The following is a 7,145-nucleotide window of genomic DNA, read 5'->3' on the forward strand; positions in this document are numbered from 1 at the left end:
TGGATGCAGCCCAATTTGAAAAGCATTCTACCTTCCCACTTCTTGAGCAGATAAATAAGTTTGGAGATGATATAAAATATATTTTACATCTGAATTTTGTTTAGGAATAATAATTTTTTTGGAAAAATGTACACAAAACCATCACTTGTAAAGCTGTCATACTGCAAACATACCAACCTAAAAAAAACTAGCAAATCTTGAGCAGCAGATTCAACAGTCACTATCCATGTAGCATTAAGAATTCAACAGATTTGAACTTTAAAATGTGTAAGAAAATAAGGAGCTGCAAATCCCCTAACATCCCAGCACAATAACATCATAATGAGGAGGTGTAAATCCCCCAGTATCCTAATATAAAACCACCATAAAACATGTTTAGTTATCATATCCATAATGGGGAGGAACTATTACTGGCACCGCCCTAAGAATCAATAGGGCATGAATGACCGGTTACCAGACAGCTTTTGCCATGACGACGCCACCTGAAGGCTGGAGAAACAGCACCTCATATTTCGCTTGGGAACCCTGCAGGCCAATGGGCTCAATGTGGATCTCACAAGCCTCAAAATCTCCCCACCCCTGACCTCATTCCAAAACCAGCCCAGCTTATCCCTGTCTCCTTGACCTGAGCATCTTTTCTCTCACCATTCCGCACTTCCCAACTTACTGACAGACCCCCACCTCCTACTTACGAGCCTTATCCCTGCCTCCTTGACGTGTCCATCTTCTCTCCACCTATCTGCTCCTTTACCCACCTTCCATCATTGCCTGACCCTTTCTCTCTATCTATTTCAGAGTCCCCTTCCCCTCCCCCCTTTTCTGAAGAAGGGTCCAGACCCAAAACATCAGCTTTCCTGCTCCTCTGATACAGCTTTGCCTGCTGTGTTCATCCAGCTCTACACCTTGTTATCTCAGATTCTCCAGCATCTACAGTTCCTACTATCTCTGAACTTTTGTCTAGGGCCTCCTCAAGGAGATAAAGAGAGCAAAGTATTGACTATTATCAGAAAAAGAAAAGACTGATATTTATGCAATACATTTTACAACATTAGGACATCCCAAAGTGCTTTATAGCACTCTGAAGTCTTGCTATTACAGTAGTGTAGCTGGGATCATATAACAACAGCAAAATACTGGAATTCTGAAGCAAAAAACAAATGCACTCTCTCTCTCTCTCTCACGCTCTCCAAAATTGTTCATGAAAGAACATTCTTGCTAGCATGTGACATGACTCTTTTTGAAATGAATTACTGAACTTCAATCATGTTAAAAACCTTTTCAACTAGTTCAATCTAAACCTTGGTCTTTCACTGGACTGTATCTCATCTATGTCTAATTTACACTGTTAATGCTCACATCTACTTCCTCAATCACATCTGCCAACCTAGAAAATTAGCTGACCATATAATTCAATACATGGAACATTGCTTTTTTCATTGGTACTGTAGGGAAAAGAAGAGCATTATATCCTGAAAAACATGGCACATCATTTGTCGTTGTTCAAGATACTGGTTCAACTTTAGTTAGAACGCCTGTATCAAAGTTTTGTCTCCTCTTACATTGGGAGCTACTGGGAATATGCAAAGCATTCTGAGCAGAGCTGCAAAGTTAATTTTCAGATCAAAAACAAGATCTTTGGTTCATGCGTTAGAGAAGAGTAGATTTGAAATGATTTGTTCAAGGAAAATTCCAGCATAACTGATTGCTTACTGTGAAAAAATGATTTCTCAGAAACAACATTTGCAAGCCATTTTGGTTGATTGTGATGAAGCTAACTAGAAATGTTACTGTGAGGAAAATCATCTGATTGCCATGAGGCAGACATCTTGAAACTGCTTCTCAATAAGAAGAAGTCATTGAGCTGGAAATGTAAACTCAAAACATTAACTCTGCTTTATCTCCACAGATGCTGCCAGACCTGCTGAGTTTCTCCAGCAATTCCTGGCTTTGTGACAGAGACAGGCATCCAGGGCTGCCATGTTGAACCAGGTCACCAAGACCCAGAACCATAAAAGTGCAACAACCAAGTCCTTTCTCGCTCCCAGGACCTAATCTGCTCAATCCACTTGCTCTAACTATTCCACAATAGATTTCATCATACCTGCTGAATCTGTCTTCAAGTTTATCAACGCCTTCTCTTCAGAAACAGAACCTTTAATAACTTTATTACTTCTTACCTATGTAACTTCCAGCATTTGCTGTGTGATAGAGGAACCTGTTATCTTGTTTAATGCTGTGTCATTCATTGTTTTTAATTCTCATAGTTTAAAGTGGGCTTCATGTGAGCTTATACAAATGTTTGGTTCATGGACTACTCTACCTGGCATGTGATCATGAGAAATATTTCTCCCACTTGTTGGCTGCCTTGCTACTTATCACAGGCCCTTGATACCCTCAGTGCTTTTTCCATGTGATCTTCAACAAAGAGGTGCATTGTTTCACCAGCTGAGAGTTGGGGGTTGCACTTGTGTGTTATGCATGTCACTTGCCACATATCAGCCCAAGACTGGTGAGATAACAAAGCGTGGAGCTGGATGAACACAGCAGGCCAAGCAGCATCTTAGGAGCTCCTGAGATGCTGCTGGGCCTGCTGTGTTCATCCAGCTCCACACTTTGTTATCTTGGATTCTCCAGCATCTGTAGTTCCCATCATCTTTGAGCCCAAGGCTGGTTGTTGTCCATGTTTACGTCAGTATCAGAGAAGAACAAATACTGCTGAACTTTGTGCAATTTTCAGGAATGTGTGCATTTCTGTATTTATAGAATGAAGACCATTGATGAAGTAGTTGAAAATGGTTCAACCTAGGATACTACCCTGAATAACACCTGCAGAGATGTCCTTGAGAAGATTGCCCTCTAAAGCCATAGCCATCTCCCTTTGTGCTCAATGTGACGCCAGCAGAGCATGATCCCCAATTCCCAAAGATTCCAGTTTTGCTATGGCTCCTTCATGCCATACTCAATCAAACACGGCCTTGATTTCAAGGTCAGTCATTGTCAGCTCATCTCTGGAGTTCAGCTCTCTAGTCCATGTTGAACCGAAACCATCATGAAATCAGAAGCTGAGTTGCTCTTTCTGAATCCAAGATAAGCATCAGTGAGTAGATTGTTCCCTTTCAGATGCCACATGGTAGCGCTGTCAGTGACAATTCCCATCACTTTGCTGATAACGGTAGGCAGGAAATTGGCTGGATTGTAATTGTCCTGAGTTTTGCACATAGGGCAAAGCTGAGCAATTTTCCATATTTTTTAGGCGTGGGCTTTTGTCATTTCTAGGGCCTAAGTTCATCCCACATGGTACATACAATCCCTCCAGTGCAGAAGGAGACCATTCAGTCTATCGAGTCTGCACTGACCCTCCAAAGAGCTACTCACAACCCAGCCCACACCCTCTTCCCGTAACTCCATAATTCATATTTACCATAATTCATCCTATTGCCTATTTGTCCCTGAACACGACTGACAATTTAGCTTGGCCAATACATCTAATCTGCACATATTTGGACTGTAGGAAGAAATCAGAGCCCCCAGCAGAAAACCACACAGACGCGGGGAAAATGTGCAAACTTCATACAGACAGTCACCCAAGACTGGAATCGAATCCAGGTCCCTAGCACTGTGAGGCAGCAGCGCTATCCACTGAGCCATCATGGTGCTCTGTATGTCTTGTTTTATTCCTAGGTGACATTTCTGTAGCCGTTTACTAGAACTGAATGGTTTGCTAGACTTGAGAGTGCAGTTGAGAATCAACTCCATTGCTATGGGTCCAGAGCCACATTTAGGCCAGCCTGGGTAAGGATGGCAGATTACCTTCGCTCAAGGATTGTATTGAATCAGATGAGTTTTTACAGCAATCCTGTGGTTTCACAGTTATCATAACTGAGACCAGGTTTTTATTTCAGATTTATTTGTACACGGAATTTACATTTCAATTTTAAACTCGGTCCTTGGAGAATTTGTCCTGGCATGTGGATTACTAGTCAAGTAATATTACCACTCTGTTACGTTATCTCCTGTCATTAGGAGGGTACTTGGTGTTTATTATGGCAGGACTTATTTTTCTGCTATGAGTTTAATTTACATTTACCTCACAAACATAGCAATATTATGCAAGATAACTCAATCGTGAGATAGTCTGTGTTTTCAAAAGACTAATGGCATTGCATTTCAAACAGCAGCTTTAGTAGATTGGCCATTGACTTTGCATCATCGTCTCCCTTGAAGTTGCTGTATAATATAAGCATAAATAATGACGAATGCCATGAACTTTTTCACTATTTTGACAGCAAACTGTCATCCTTCATGGTTTACACAATAATCCCAAGTAATAATTGCCTGAGGCATGAGCTAGCAGTCAAATCTCTGTCTCATGCACGTCTGATATGCACACAAAAGGGTCATACACAGCTGCTTTGTGCTGGAACCAGATATAATTACAGTTTATATGTATGTAGGTCAGCCAACATCAACACATCTTTCAAAGTAACTAACACATTTCTGTCATTGAATTATAATCATTCAGAAACCATCATTGTTAAAACACCTTCAACTGTGCAAAATTTTCTGAATAATTTGTTTTGTGAAATAGAGTACATGACAGTTTTTATCCTGAAATGCAGAAAAACATTCTTGTAGATGAGAATTCTAGCATGGCAGGATTGGCATGGGTAAGGCAAATTTTTCTACTTTGCATGCAACTCTCACTATTGCAAACCCAGTCCAAATCTTTCTATTTCTCTAATTACAATATTCTGTGAAGTGCATGGATACAAATCAGAGGCAGCACAGATAAATAGCCAAGCTTTATTACCATTTAGCACTTCAAAATTACAATCTGTCATTTCATCTTAAATGCCATTCTTGCATTAATTTGTGTTTTTACTTGTGCATTTTCTTTCCCAGGAAGTTTTCCAGGAAGACAAAATTGCATAATATTGTGTTGATTTCCCTTGGCATTGTAGAGATTTATGGAAGGGGAATTATATTTAGCCAACCTGTTGGAGACATTGATTTATTTATTCGCCGTGCTGGTTTTGAATTTTGCAGCTAGCAAAATTGATAAAGGGTGAACAAGTAGATGTGGTTATTTTTGATAAGATCCCACAGAAGATGTTGGTAAACAAAGTTAGAGCACATGGAAACGAGGGGGTGTAAGATACTGCTATAAATTAAAAACTGGTTAATGGACAGAAAACACAGTAGGAACAAATTGATCATTTCTATATTGGCAGACTGTGACTAGTGGGGTACCACAAGGATCATTATTTAGGCTCCAGCTATTCACAATCTACATTGATAATTTGGTTTTGGAGATCAAATGTAACATTTCCAAGTTGCTGATGACACAAAGATAGTCAAAGCAAAATCTGAGAAAGAAGTAAACATGGTTCAAGAGGATTTGCAAACGTCAAAAAAGTGACAATTCAGCAGATGGAACACAATTTGAAGAAATGTGACGTTATCCACTTTGGGAAGAAGTCTAATTGTTGAATAATTGCAGAGGGGCAGCACAGTGGCTCAGTGGTTAGCACTGCAGCCTCTCAGCACCAGGGACCCAGGTTCCATTCCAGCCTCAGGCAACTGTCTGTATGGAGTTTGCACATTCTCCCTGTGCCTGCATGGGTTTCCTCTGGGTGCTCCAGTTTCCTCCCACAGTCCAAAGATGTGCAGGTTAGGTGGATTGGCCATGCTAAATTGCCCATAGTGTTCAGGGGTGTGTGGGCTATAGGGGAATGGGTCTGGGTCGGGTGGGATGTTTCAAGGGATACTGTGGACTTGTTGGGCCAAAGGGTTTGTTTCCACACTGTAGGGAATCTAATCTAATCTAATCTAAATCTTAAATAATCACCAAACATTATGAAGCTAGAAAGTGTTTAACTTCAAAGAAATTTAGGTGCCCATGTCCTCATGTCACTGAATGTCAACATGCAGGTATAGCAAGCAATTATAAAGGTAAATACTACTCTGGTTTTTATTACAGTTATTTGTGAGTATGTGGTAAAAACATCAAGACGGTGATATAGAGACGTGGAGGGACCACACCTGAAGAATTGTATACAGTTTTAGTTTCCATACCTCTGGAAAAATGCATCTGCCATAGAGGTATTGCATGCAATAAAGGCTCATTAAACTATTTCCTGGGAAGGGAAAAATGTCATGCGATGAAAAATTAAATAGGTTGGGTGTTTATTCTCTGGAGTTGGGAAGTATGAGAGGTAATTTCATTCAAACAAACAAGATTTTACAGGGTTGATGTAAAAAGATTGTTTCTCCTGGCTTGGTGGTCTGGAACTGGGACACAGTTTCAGAATAAGGGAAAGGCCATTTAGTACTGCAATGAGAAGGAACTTCTTCAGTCAGAGGTTGTTAAATCTTTGGAATGTCTGCCTGAGAGGCTGAGGAGGCTCAGTCATTGAGCATGTTCATGTTATTGATAGATTTGAGCATATTACAAACATGGAGGGACATAGAGATGGTGTGGGAAATTCGTTGAGTAGAGAATCATTCACGATCTCATTTAATGGAAGATTGAACTCAAGCAGCTGAAGGGCTTAATCTTTCCCCTTTTTTTAAATTCTTACATATTTGTTAAGTAGTATAAAGCTTTTCAGAAGTTGCATCAGAATGTTAAACACTGGTAAAATGTTAAACAGCTGAGCATGTACATAACCCCAGGTTGCTACACAGTTTTATGTTTTCTTTTACTTACCCTGTCCTCAATCTGAATCATTTCTATAACAATTCACCATAGTAAGCATTAAATAGGAATTCAGTAATCTCAGATCATAGTGATCAGCCTTTCAACTTCTTTTATCGGCATCTTATGAGTTGTAGAATGTTTATAGCTATAGAATGTTACACGAAGTATGTCATAAATACTTCATAAAAGAAGGAATAGAGAACATCTCCATCAAAATGTATTTAGAAAGACATGGATAGGATCTGTCTACTGCTTATATTGCATTATACTGTGATGAAGTCCCAGCAAATATAGCATCAATCTCTCCCATCATTATTTTGATCTCATTGTAATTGCCTGGGCTTTTTGCATCACTACACAGTTTCTTTATTAGAAAAATTGTGAAACTCATAATCAGAACTCAAACTCATTAAAAATTCATAATCAGAACTGCACCTCTTAAAAG

The sequence above is a fragment of the Stegostoma tigrinum genome, chromosome 8, assembly GCF_030684315.1.
Source record: "Stegostoma tigrinum isolate sSteTig4 chromosome 8, sSteTig4.hap1, whole genome shotgun sequence".
In the NCBI taxonomy this organism is placed as follows: Eukaryota; Metazoa; Chordata; class Chondrichthyes; order Orectolobiformes; family Stegostomatidae; genus Stegostoma; species Stegostoma tigrinum.